Here is a 14,902-nt window from a genome sequence, read left to right on the forward strand (position 1 = left end):
GCAGTGACCTCTAAACCAGGATGTTTTTACTGGTTTTCATTCAAACAGAATTTAAAGGCTCAATTCTGCAGGCTTTTTGGATTATGGTGACAGCTATTAATATATTGTCCCTATTTCTACTCCTCACCATGTATATTTAAGTGTTGGAATTTGTCACTTGTCCATTTACTGTTGTCTTTGTACTACCTAGGCCTTTACTCATGAAAAGTACTGTATGTATTAGGCTACAGTTCTACATACCAACACACATTCACATCCTAATGAAGACACTTACACAGTCTCTCTTTTCATTTGTACATATGAACACAAAGCAAAGATGAAAACCAGCCAAAGCGATTGCTACAGTGGTTGTACTAAATCTATTGAATCTATTGAATAATAGAATTCAATTTTTTCTGCCTATGCTGGGTTTTTTTTAAAAACTTAAAAAAAAACAAAAGACATAATAATAACACAAATGATTATTGTTATTAATACTAATAACACAATGAGTATTCAGTTTAATGATGTGTTTTCAGTTTTGTAGCACATTCAGGCCTTCACTGCTTATATGCACAATCTTAGCCAGTTTTACATCTGTTTGTAGAAAATAATTAGATAAGAAAATATTAGTGAAACACAGATTTGTTCATTTAATGTTTATTTGCACATGTGGACTTCCAAAAATCTTCTGTGCAAGAAGTTATCATTTACATTATATAGTTATAACATATTATTATTAGATTTGCATCAAAACCTCCAAACAAGTTTCCTTCCCCATCATATCATGTAGTACAGTACAGTATAAGGGAACTGCTGCCAGACAGCAGCTTGTCAGTGATTAGTCTGGGAACCGGTCTAGCCAGTGATGTCTAGGCCAAGAAATCTGTGTTGTTTATGAATAAAACCATCATTGGACAATAGCTGATGATTTCCAATGCATTTCAGCGAATGCAGTCCCTGTCTTTTTTTTTCTCCACATAGGCTATTTAACTCTATGCAACCAAATCCTATAAAACGTTATATGTCAGTAGAACCACAAAGCTCCTCATATGCACACATGACATGGGCATATCTTGCCTCTCAGTCAAGGCTTAGTTACAACTCTGGACTAATAGAAAATGCAACATCGTGAAATAACAGTGGCTATAGTTCACTATTGATTTTAAAGTGCTTATTACTTTGATGCTAGGCAATATTAATATGCATCTCTGATTTACTAACAATCAAGGGTTAAGCCATAATGTCTGAATAAAGAAGTCAGTGTTAATTTAATGTTATCATATACTTTTTGTATCTAACAATTTTATGTAGAAAACATTTTATCATTTATATGTTGTATGTGTTTTGCATTTATATTATTTTACTATTTAACAAATCCAAAACAGTAAAATCAGGTTAAATGTACCGGTAGCCCAACTTTGCAACTTTGATTTTTGCAGAATAAAGCTTTTTATGTTTTATTCCATGCATCCCACAGAGCTTACTTCCTCCATGTGGTGTTCTGTGAATTGCTATATAATATTTGTGACACTCGGTGAAGCACCCTGCTGTTGTCCTGCGTATGACCCCCGGTACCCATCTGTCACAGCATCTCACCTATCCATTCACTCCTCTGTTCCCCCTGGCTTCTTTGGATCACAGCCAACAGACTCAGATTGCTGTCTTTTACTCCAGTCATAAGGAAATCGAGACTTCAACAAAGGATGTTGCTCCAGTTCTTGTACCCCGGGGTCTAATTTAGGATAAAAGAGTGGTAAATGCCATTTACATATGTTTAATAAAGTATGAAAATATCTGGGGATTACATTACGTGTTTAGAATCACTGTGTGTTCGCCGAAGAACATCTGTAATTCAAGTTTACATGGTTCATTAATCAATTAGTATGTCAACATTGCTGGTTTTGTTTATTTTTTTGTTTTTTGCTAACAAATCCATATATTTATATATATCTTTTTTTTTGCATTCTCTCTAGTATATTAGTATATGGTGGAGGTTTTTTTTATTTATTTTCTTACTAAAAACTTGGCAAACGGTAAAACAGATTTGTAGTGCTCAGCAGTATGAAACAGAGAAAGATTATGAAGTTATGTTGCGGTACAAAGCCTGACAATTGTTTCTCAGGTCAGCCAACCTGACCTAAGAATCAATTCCTTAACTACGCTTTTCTGCCACCTGAAGCATAGAAAATGGTATCTTAAGAAAGAAACACAGGCGTGTGATATAAACGCTTGCTCACAAAAAACCCAGCTGTTTGCTAAATCATCTGTTGAAGAAACTATAGTGCCAAAACTCATTTTAAATACCTTGTGTTAATGCCTCTCATATTTAATCGCTCACTGAACAGATGTTGGGTTCTTTAATTAAGTAACCTCTGAGTTTTGTTACCTCCCAGTAAGTGCTAATGCAATCTGCTTCACAAACCTGTAACTAGAATTGCTGAACATCCTATTTTCCACGTTGCTGAGCTGATTCTAATGATCACCTGATAATGGCCTATAACAGTAATAAGTTCTGAGGTGGTAAAGCCAGCAGTCAACAGGTTTAATCCAACCTGAAATGCTGAACTTTATTGTCTAACTTAAAACATATTAATCATATAGTCAGGAAACTTTACATTATTCAGCTGATGCTGTGAGATAAAGGTTTGATTTCTATTCCAATGAATTTTCTAAAGTTTAGGATACTAAATTAATTCAAAGTACCTAATTAGTGGACCAATAGTGACTATTGTCTCCTGAAGGGCCAAAGCCAGAGGCAAATGTTTCAAAAGTTTTTGTTTTTTTTTTCTTTTTACAAAACAACTTGAGGTAATAGCATTTCTCTAGCATTTTAAGTTTGGGCAAAGTAGCAGTGACAGCCCCTGTGGTCCGTGACATTGTTTGTAGGGTTTAATTAAGTCACAGCCACTCTTGATGGAGTTAGTTAAAGTCATGAGCTCCTGTTGACTTTGGAATGGTTGAGTAAAGCACATTCATGTTGTTGCTTTGATTGTTTGTAATCATTAAAGGATCCGGAGAAGTTAAAGGAAGGGTACAGTGGATCCAGTGTTATACCAAAAAGACAATAGCTATCTGTAGAAGGTCTGAATAAATCTGCTGGATTACTTAAGCTGTATCCCATCCTGAGTTATGGAAGTTCAACCTGCATAGTATTAAACCCAAACAGTGCATCAAAAGAGAAAATCACACTTAAGATAAGATTTGTGTAAAGAAAGCCATTAAAAAGTTGTAACATTTTAAAAGGTGTTTTTTTTCAATCCATCTCCTCAGTGAGCACACATTTCCTCAGGGCTTCTGTATTTCTGGCATTGGGACTGATCAAACAAGACATTACATTTAGCAATTTTGATGCATGGAAACTAATGAGATGATTACTGTGTATTAGATACAACTTTAATTCTTATTCCTTTTTTTTAAAAAATTGGCAAATATGATACATTGAAAATTCATGGGTGGTCATTACGAACTTATTTCTTCTACTGCTAATCTGTTTAAATACACACACACACACACACACACACACACACACACACACACACACAAAGACGAAAGTAAATTCTGCACAGCAAATGGGAAATTGTCATAAAGCTTGTTAATTGTATGCAATTTTCAGTTTTTACTAATTTACATCTGTTTAACATTTTAAAAAATGCCGTGAACTGCCAAGCTAAAATGATCTATCATAGCAAGAAATTAACATGAAGCACACTGGTCCAAAATATTTACCTATCATTAAAAAAACTAAAACAAAAAACACATTAACCTCCTAGGACCTGGCGTCCACATATGTGGACATCACATTTTGGGATGTCTAGACCAAAATACTTAATTTTTCTCTACAAGGGCCTGATATCCACTATGAGGGCATTATGCTGTCACTGTTCTATCAAAATTTAAAACCAGTGTCCTCATATGTGGATCTCATTTGTCTCAGAAACAAACATTCGATTAAAAAAAATCAGGTAATTCTTTGTTTTTATATTCATCAGGTCCCAATCAACCTAAATAGCAAAGAAAAATTTTAAATGCATGCCATGAAAGAGTTCAGGTCTTAGGAGGTTAAATTTAACAACCCCCAAAAATGTCATTTTATTATTATAAATTCATTTAATCGGATTAAAAAAAAAAAGTAACTAAATAAGTCTTTAACATCCGTGTAATTATTGTATTTCATCCAATTCATTTTTGCTGAGAGCCAAAAGGAAATCAGAAGGCTCTGTGGGAGGAAGTCTTTGACACACATTCTCTCAGTAGGCTCCATTAAAGAATGTTCATGATTCATAGGCCCTAAATCAGTTTTAAAGTTTTAGGAAGCCCAGTGGCAGTCTCTTGATATTTCATATAATCAGATGACAGCAGTCTCTTCAGGACCACAGAATTGGGCAAACACGAAGTCTAAACCTGTGAGCCCTGTCTTAGAAGGCTGGTAAGCCACATGGAATCCTCTTACACAGCACCACAAACATACAAGAAGACTGCCACTTACCCATGCAGATTTGTCCCGATAATTTTAACGATGGCTACATCTACAGACACAAGAGTTTGGGCACTAACTTATTAATACTAAAAACACTTTTCTTAGGATTGACAACAAAAAAGATCTTTACCAAAAACATGATATAGAGAGGTTGGAATAAGTGTGTAATACCTAAAAAGAAAAATTCTGACTCAAGCTAAAAACAACTGAAACAACTTTATATCCTGAAATGTGACAGTGTATAGGGGTAAAATAAAACGTCAGAGTACAGTGGTGAGAATGAACACCATTCTGCTTTTCTCATCCTCTCCCAGTATCTCTCCATGCCGCGGTAAAGCTGAGGTCAGTTTGGCTTCATTTGCAGCACAAGCTCTTAATCCCTGGACTCTCCAGTGTAGAAAGGGACATGAGGAGCATATGGAGGGCCTCTGATCCTTATTAGTACACGGCACAGACTGCCAGAAAAATTCAGGTAATTTTAGAAACGAGGACTTCTTATAAGCCTTGGTAGTTTTATCATTATTTATCCTCCCATTATGACCAATCTGCAGAGGTGCAAATCCTCTACTTTCTTTTGTAAAAACCTCTTTTTGTGAACATTTTGTCAGATTTAAGGTTTAAATGGGAGATAAGAAATAAATATATGTTACATTTTTTTTCCTAATAATACAAAGTTAGCAATAAGCTGTGCAAATTTAACCAAATTGTTTTGATAATTCTTGTGTGTATGTCTTCTGCAGAAATGCCCTATTTTACACTCACTGCTCATTCATGTCTTAGAGCTGCCCACCAAGACCACAGTCTTTGACTGCAGGTCTCTAAATAGCTCCACTTAAGCCGTTGGGGTAAGAAAGAAAGGATTATTCATTCACTTTCAAAGCCAAGATTTTAATGCTGGTGCAGATTTTTGACCCAGCAACCTCCCAATAACACATTTACTTCCATCCATTTCAGTTTGGTCCATGATTTGACTTTTTCGGGCATATAATGACATAGCTGTAAAAATCTGAAACAAGAGACTATCCAGCTTAGTGAGGCATTCTCCCAAATCACAAATTACTCCATCATCTGGAATAAATCCTTCCACTCTGTCTGAGTGAATAGTACGCAGTAGTCCAAACACCACTACTCTCTGTGCATACTGGCAGCATTGGATGTTTAGCTATTAACATTTGTCTCAAGCTGTCAGTGTTTGAAACGTAACTTCATTGCACTACTGCAAACAATGAAGATATGATTTACCATGCTGGATAAATACGCCGTGCCCCGTAACACAAAATCGCATCTTCATACAATAAGATCAAATCACATCAAATAAATTATGAACGTAATTAAAAAGTGTTCCCAACTAAAACTACTCCTAACTGATTAAACTTATAAATTATCAGCATCTCAGAATTGTATTTTAAAAACAAAACACTAAATATTAATTATCCAATATAGCATGTTTTAAGGCCCCAGATTTGTTTCTATACATAATTAAGTGGATTCATTCAGTGAGTCACACATCTTCTGGGTAGACATAAATCAAATGGCAGACCGTCCATTTATCAAACTGCCTATCAAAAAACACACTAAATGATAGCAACTACTCTAAAAGCACACTGAAAATGTAACAAATTTTTTGTAAATATATTCAATACACCTTCTGTTAAAAATGAATGGAGGTTAACCGTTCAGACAGAGTTTTATATCTTAGTATCTTAGTGTCATTTATGAATGACTTTCCATCTAGAGTCAGTATCAAGTTGAGATTAATTTGTTAAAGAATTTAACTGTTGCTAAGGTAGTGGCATTCCCATTAAACTAAGATGTATTCAATTCAATTCAGTTTTATTTATAAAGCGCCAAATCACAACAACAGTCAGCTCAAGGCGCTTTATATTGTAAGGTAGACCCTACAGTAATACATACAGAGAAATACCCAACAATCATATGACTCCCTATGAGCAAGCACTTTGGCGACAGTGGGAAGGAAAAACTCCTTCCCACTGCTAGTAATAAAATTCGTAATAATTTGAATATTTTTGTGTTCTGTTACCACCTAGGAGAAATATATGCCTCCTAAATGTTCCAATAATTAAAAATGTAGTTTTTGTGTAATGGTGAAAATGATGCTGTGAGACCAGTGACAGTGGTCAAAAAAAGCAAAGCTTCTAACCTAACAAATAAACACTGAGCTTAGTATCAACCTCTCTAAGGCAAAGGGCATCTGTTGATAAAGCTCTAGATGAATAACCTTTTTATAATATACTTATAGATATGCTTTACTTGATACATGTCTACACCATTATCACCTAAGGGTATTATTCCTGCTGTTGTCTTTTCTGTCTCATACACAGCAGTCAGCCACAGTATCCTCGTTGTGCTGCCAAAACAGCTCCAACTCATTAGTGCACGGACAAGGGTTTCTTGGGGTGTCATATGGTGAGTGGCCATAGAGTTTTGGCAGTGAATCATTTAGATGTTGTGGGTTGCAGGTTGAGGTCTCCATGGATCTGACTTGCTTATATGGGAATCTGTATTACCTATCATTAAATGGAGGGATGTTGCTGTCAAAAGGTGCTGATAGAATTGGGGTCTTGGTCTATAGGTCTACAGTAAGGTTAGGGTGTTATGCTGTGTAACATAATTAAGATAAATGCCAGGACCTGAGGTAACCCGGTGATCAGTGTCATATACATTATCTGTCAGTAGTTTTAGTATTGTGGCTGATCACAGAGTTGTTTGGGCGGTCGGTCATATAATTAATTAAATGTCAGTCAAATGTGTATAAATATAGTAATTAGTGTGCAGCGATCTTCACTCATAGTTAGACTGATGTCAGCAATACCAAATAGATCCTACCTGTCATAAGTGCCAATCTAAACTATAAACCTGCCCAATACAGGGCTGAAAATGCCTGAGATTGTCCTAATAAAGTTGATTTATGCTTAGAATAGGAAGAGTGCACCCAGGCTCTCATCATGCATCATCACTTAAATTGCTGCGACCCTAAAACCTTTTTGCCACAATCTCAGCTTTATTTTTGTTTATCAGTATTTTTTAACTTTACCATGAACAAGATGTTGCCTCATGCATTCATAATTTCTGCACCCTCAGAACTTTCTAATGGGGGCAATGTATTTTCCTGCTTTTTTTCTGTACTGTGATCATTTGCATAACTAATCTGGTATTTACATTCATCAATTGCTTCATTAATTAGGTCAGTGATCAAAGCAGAATTTCTCTATCACTCTGCAAGGGAGGGAAAAATGCATTTTGGTGGCTCTCTGCTCAGAGATCTGCCCAGGAACAAAAAGAAATAAAAGCAGGGAGTTTGGGTTGAGATCTAACGCATAATTTCTTATGGAGAGCCTGCTGAGAGATACTGCACTCTTATGTAACTCAGCAACACCATTATGAAGACAGAGAAGGCAGAGAACCTCCATCTTTAGCCACTACCTCTGGCAAAACAGTCAGATCGCCCACGCCATCTACTGGTGGATAGGTGGAGAGATTTTTAACCACCACTAATGACCACCCAGGGGAAAGGACCAGGGGCAAAAGGAAAACTAACAGTCCTTTCAGGGACTGAATAGAAGGCATTTGAACACTGATGACATGTATGATCCCTTATCGACCAGTATCATTAGTCACAGCAGACAAATCCAGGTTCAGGGAACCACATTGCTGTTCTCCTTCTCTCCTGCCCCTTTGTCAGCAGTGATGTGTAATTTGTCTACCTTCTGCATTCATTGGCCCTTGCTCTTGACAAAGTATCATCTAAAAGACAGGTTTGTGTGTGCTGGGCATTTGTGGTGTCTTGCTGACACACAGTGTAACCACTGAGCAGCGCTGAGGTCCCTGCTCCACTTCTCCAATCGCTCATCTGCTGGCAACACTACATCATAATCTAAAAACACCAAGCACAAGACAGGAAAGGTACACAAATAGAAACTGCTGAACCATCTGTTTTATATGTGTGGAAAAAGGCAAGAATTATGAAATATGTGCAAAATTGAAAAAGGCGTGATCAATTTGATAGGCATGACTGCATTGAAAAATGAGTGTTGCCTTGCTTTAATTGCACATATTGAAGCTTTTGCGCTTCACTGAGTTAAATATCCTATTATTTCACGAGTTCACTCAGTCTTTAAAACCTGCTTAAAACAAACCTTCTGCAAGCAGAGAGACTGTAAATTGTTGTTAAAGGACTCAGTGAGTGACCTAAATGGCAACTGTAACCATATAGTAACCATGTGGTCTTCAAAGGTTAAAGGCCATTTATTATTTTAATTTCCCATCAGGTCATTTTGATTTAAGTAAAAGGTTCAGGTTTTCAGCAGGGTCGTACAGGTGCTGGGTGCATTTTGGACTGTGAACACTCTCACTGTCTCTACATGGGTTTCCTCCAGGTGCTCCAGTTTCCTCTTGCAGTTTAAAAAAAGTGCTTGTTAGGTAACTGGTGATTCAAACTGTAGGTATGGATGCAAGTGTGATGTGTTCTTCCTATGATTTGTTGATGGACTGCTAATCTGTTCTTGACCAATGGGATAGATTACAGCCCCCTACCTCTGTCTATCTTCATTTAAAAGTGAATCACCAAATTACCAACTTTCTCCTGTTTCGCTATCCTTCCTCTCTTTCGCCATTGTGACATCAATAACTGTTTTGCAGATGTACCTGTTACAGACAAATAAGGCATTAAAAGCTTTTATAGCCCCTCCTTTTTTTTTTACAACCCAATGAAAATGAGAATGACCTTCTCCATGGATATAAGCTTTATTTGCAAAAAAAACCTGGTTTCTTTGCAAACATCTTACTATATGAAAACTTTGAACCGGCAAGAGGGAATATGTATGTGTATCTATCTATCTATCTATCTATCTATCTATCTATCTATCTATCTATCTGTCTGTCTGTCTGTCTGTCTGTCTGTCTGTCTGTCTGTCTGTGTGTGTGTGTGTGTGTGTGTGTATACACATATACACACACACATACATATATATATATATGTATATATATATATATATGTGTGTGTGTGTGCGTGTATGCATGTATGTATATGTGTGTGTGTGTGTGTGTGTGTGTGTGTGTGTCACATTCACCCATTATTGCAATATCTTTTAGCAACAACAGCCATAACTAATCTAAGATGAAATGAGATGGAGCCATGTGCAAGAAGCTTATTAAAATGGAGAGGGACAATGGTGTATATTCAACCACATTTTAGAAAAAGTACAAAAACTAAAAATACTGATAGAACTAATGGTTTCTTACCAAATCTAAAGGAGGTCCCTGGTGTTTTGAGGTACTGCAGAAAAATTCAGACTTAAAAGTGAGTAATAGCAAATCACAGATCAGGCAGCTTTGCCCGTCACCATGGATTTAGCGATGGCTCTGTCCTAACAGTAGGTTACAGCCTCCAATTCTCTGTTGAGCTGCTGAACTGTAATTGCTTACAGTTGCTCTTATCAAACTCCTGCCAGTTTCATGACGTGCTTCTTTTCGTTGCCCTACTGCAACCCCTGGAAACCTCCTTGGAGTAAACAGAAGTCGCGCAAACAGTGCAATCTTTTGTATTTTCTCACCATGGAAAAAAATTTGCAACGAAGTGAATTGTCACATCTTGCATTCATCAAAGGAATATTGACCACTGAGCACCTGCAGTGATTCAACAGAAGGCTAGATGCCTTGTTTAAAGACAGCTCAGCAGGAGAAAGCATTAGCTGTTATGTTACGTGATGCTTTGTGGGACAACCGTTGCACTAAGGCTAATGAGAGACTGAGAAAACTCTGTTTGCCATTTATGGTGTTATGTAACTTCGAAGATTATTCTGTGAAACAAAGAGGAGTTTTAAAAGATTTTGCTTTCATGGAAATGTAACTTCTTGCTTATTACTACCCATTTTGTTTTGTGTTCCAGTGACAGGAGCTTTTATCGTTGGATGAAGCGAGTCTGCTTAATTCTCTCTCTCTACTGTGAATTGGTTATGACGTCTGGTGCAAGTATGTTAAAACACTTAAACAGAGACAGCACTATCATTCTTAATGACAGTGAATTCTCATTGGAACGTTGTAGGCAAAGAATTAGTGATTTTGGCGTCTTGTATTTGAAAGCATTTTAATCTTATAATACAGTTTTTAGACAGAATTGCAGGATGTGTGTGTAATGTAAATAAATATTGTGGATCATATGTATGAAGGGATTAATACACAAGGAATACAGGAAGACAGAAAAGGTGACGCATAAGAGCGAGAGAGCAATAAGCAGAAATGGAAGTGTGTTTTGGGGGGCGTGCAAGACTGTGGATGACAACGATGCACCTCACTCTAATAAGTAAACACATCACAACCCCATGTGATTTATTGCAGGGCCAGGGTGACATTTTCAGCTGCAGGACAAGAAGCCAGAGTCCTGTTTATTTTTTTATTTATTTTTTCACATTTTTTTGTGTAATACAGAGGACAAATCCTGCATTTTTATGCCCCCATTCCCCTAGTGAAGAAAGGGCCATCTGCTTATCTCTCAAGAAGAGGAGAATCCAGCCGCTTGGGCAGGAAAAAGGTAAATGGTAAAGCATTGGAAAACAAGGGTGGGAGGTTGCACCTTGATAAAGACGGAAGAAGTGCACCATGACAAGAATAATAAGCCATTCCTGTCATTTGTTTCTTGGTAAATATAAGTATTCTTGCTGCCTACAAAGTATCTTGATTTTGCCCAACTATAGCATATAAGTGGACTCATCAAAGCTATGGGCACATTTTGAATTGAAGTCCTGTCCCTGCTCATAGCCTATAAAAACATTTATCATTGTGACTATCTTTGGCTTTAAAATTCACATTTCAAAACATCAAAGATCTAAAATCACAGGAGCGGTTCATGTTAACAAAGAATACATTTAAAACTGAAACTGCTTTGTATTTGAGATCTGGACTCAAAATGGTTAACACGAGAGGAAAGGTCTGGCAAAGCAAATCCCAAGTCAGCATTCCAGGGCTATTATGCCTGCCAAGGGAAGCTCATACACAATAAAACTTTAGCCATAAAGGTGTTGAGAGGTGCTAAAGTAGCACACCATCTCCATGCTGAGGTGTTTACATACAGTAGTAAACTGTAAACTACATTTAGTAGCTAACACATAAAATCAGAAGGTTCAACGCCACTAAAAATCCTCACTGTGTACTGTCACTCTCACCTCCAGCGGAACCACATTAAAGCAGCATACTATAACCCTATTTCAGCTATGTGCTTATCTTTCATCGACAAAAGAAACGTGAGCTTATTGTCCATAAATATGCGCTGCAATTTATAATATATATATCGACTGGCAAGGTTTTAAAGTGAGAAGAATGTTGTTGTTCTATCAGTTACTTCTGATTATTTTCATGATAACAAAGCGGATTTTCCTATCGTTGACTACAGATGACATAAATAGGATAAACAAATTCTCAACAGGATTATAAGACGATTAAGGTAACTGTAATTCTTTTTTTAAAATTTAATCATTTAAGCATTTAAAAATGCTTGAATTCGATGTTATAAAGAATATTACTCTGTCTGAGGAAATTGTAAAAGGGTTAATGGGGTCATGGCATGAATTTGCCCATAAGGAGACCCACAAGGGGGCAGTCATTTGTTGATGTCCTTTTTAGTTTAGATGAGGTTGCAAGGAAAAGTTGATGCTGAGGTATGTTTGACCCTACCACTAATCGGTAGAAACAGGAAACGATCATTGGACATTGATCATGAGAGCAGCCAGGTTATTGACATCCCGTTTATCCATCAATACGCTTTTATCTAAAGCGCCGTGTTTCATACTGGAGGTTTTGACAAGACCTATTTTACTGTCATGCAAAACCAGAGAGTATTAAGAAAGTCAATTATATACTTCTTTATAATTCACATTGTACTGTGTCTGACACTGCTTAGACTGTACCATCTAAGTCTGCAAGTATTTCGAACAGCCATGGCCAGTGTCAGTTACAGAAAATGAATTCATGGGCGTTTTTCTTGGGATCCAATACAATGTGAGACAGAGGAGAGAGCATGACCTCACGTCTTTGCCTCTATCAGGTCGTGTGATTGGGTCTGTCTGGCAGCCAACATTTATCTGCCTACAATGTAATCATCGGGAAATGCCTGGGAAGTGTTTTAACCTGCCCATCTTAATCCAAAATGCCAGAACACTAAATCAGGCATCCCAGAGCAAATATTCCAGTCATTTTATTGGCTTGGCCTCTGCAGTGGGTTTGCACAGCACTCTCGCTCTCTTCCTTCGTCTGAAGCACTTTGGCGCTGACCCCACACAGCAGCATGCATTACAGAAATACGCTGCCATTCCACTGGGCCAAGGCAGTGTGAAATGCTTTGTGAAATACTTATTACATGAGAAACACACCCCTGCTGCAACTTCTGTGTTCTCAAGCAAGAAACCTAACCCCCGAAGCCGAAGAGGACTGTGGAGAACTGAGCGGTGTTTAGATATGATTACATGTGACTGTGAGGCAGGATGCTATTGCATAACCCTCCCAGGATAAATAGAAGTTTAAAAAATACTTAAACATTGAACTCGTATGTAACAGAGATATTGTGTTATTCTTCTGGGACTATTCTGCATCTATTAGTTTAAGATTGATTCCACATGTTATTATTTTCTGTTTTAAATCAATCTGAAATTCGTTTTATATTGTGTGGTAATTTTACTGTATACAGTAGTTTACTCTCAGTTTTCCTTGTGGAAAAACTGAACTCCCTGCTGTTATGAATTCAGAATAATAGGCACAAGATGTCTTGAGCCATTCTGGGGAGTGGCAGGAGAAGAATTCATGTGCTTCCCAAAGGGTGAGAGGTGCATTGAAGCTCAAATTCCCACACCCAGTGTCCTAAGCAGTTATTTAAGCAAGACAAGGTCTTAAAGGTGGAATGTGAGGAAGAAGCTCCACATTCAGCACCTGACCGCAATGATTAGGATGCTTCACATTTTTTGAGCAATCGCATAAACTGAGTTGTAGTGATGTTTTGGATTATATTCTTCAGGGTGAGCAAAGAGAGCAATGGCCTTAGTGCTGACCACTCATGTGAAATTTGTGTGCCTATAAAATGTAATCAATGTACTGAAAGCCTTGGATCAAAATGAATAATGATATCTGGCCAGGGAGGCTAGTTCTCCTTTTAGAAACACAGCCTCTTGGAGGAGATAAGGGGAAAGAAAATAGTTGTTTCGCTATTCTCTTATCAGTGAGAACTGCATAATGTAATCTGACTCAATGGCGTATCAGATCAATCACTCTGTCTGGGTGAGGTAGGAGTGGAAGAGAGAAAGGGGGAAAGAGAGAAGGTAGCGGAGACACTGTACTGATGCAAAAATAAAACTTTATTCAGATAAAAATACACTTCGGGCAGGAAGAAGTAATAAGCTGAATTTTTATCTTGAATTACTTTTTTCTGTTCAACAAAGTCGTTTGATAGAACACAATACGGCAATTTTCCATACCCATTTATATTTCATGTTAAACATTCACACAACACATTGTTGTGTACGGGATAGTATCAGTTGACCAGAAAAGCTAACATTTTTACCATTTTTACTCTTAATCTATAATATTACAGGTAAAAGTCTATCTCTTCTGTTTTATGTGTTCTATCATAAAAAATGTAAAATAAAGTAGGTCGATGTAGGAAACATGGCAAGATTTAAATATTATTTAACTCTAATCTATTAAACAGTGATGTGAAAATGCATTTATCCATGCATTTACTAAATCAATATATATATATATATATATATATATATATATATATATATATATATATATATATATATATATATATATATATATATATTACTTACCAAGGGGTGATCTCATAGTGGCAAGATCCATCTCCTATATATAGTCTCTGAGTTGACCCTAGATATTTCCAGACCTGATTACTAATGTAATAAGTGTTTCAATATAGCATGTTCAAAGGAGTTCAGTAAAAGGTCCACTAGCACACTGTCCAAAAATCAAATGAATGGCATCAGTCTTAGTGGGATCCGGCCTAGGCTTTGAAATAATATGGGCCTGACATTACATCTGTGAGGGGGGAATACATGGAATAACAGTGAACCTTCTTAGAAGTGGACACACTTCCAAAATTCTTCCAAGCGCATGTCAACAGCTCATCCAGGAAGTCACAAAAGGTCCATAGAAAATAGGGCACAGGGGGAAATGGCATCTATGTGAGAGTGCTGAAGTCAAAATCACTCTCGGCCACTTACATTTTGGTAGAATATTCTGTGGACTGTGTGCAAAGTAGAGCTTCTTGGAAAGTAGGAGCTACTGTAACATCTGCTGAAAACCAGTAAAATAGCATACTTTCAGTCAAGTATGGATGCAGCAGTGTAAAGTGGGAATGCTTTGCTGCTTCTGGGCTAGGGTGATAGTTGAGGGAAGGATAAATTCTGCTTTCTGACA

This window comes from Diplotaxodon limnothrissa, linkage group LG1 (genome assembly GCF_057381915.1).
Source record: "Diplotaxodon limnothrissa isolate DT_005_m linkage group LG1, D_limnothrissa_male_GT1.1, whole genome shotgun sequence".
NCBI lineage: Eukaryota > Metazoa > Chordata > Actinopteri > Cichliformes > Cichlidae > Diplotaxodon > Diplotaxodon limnothrissa.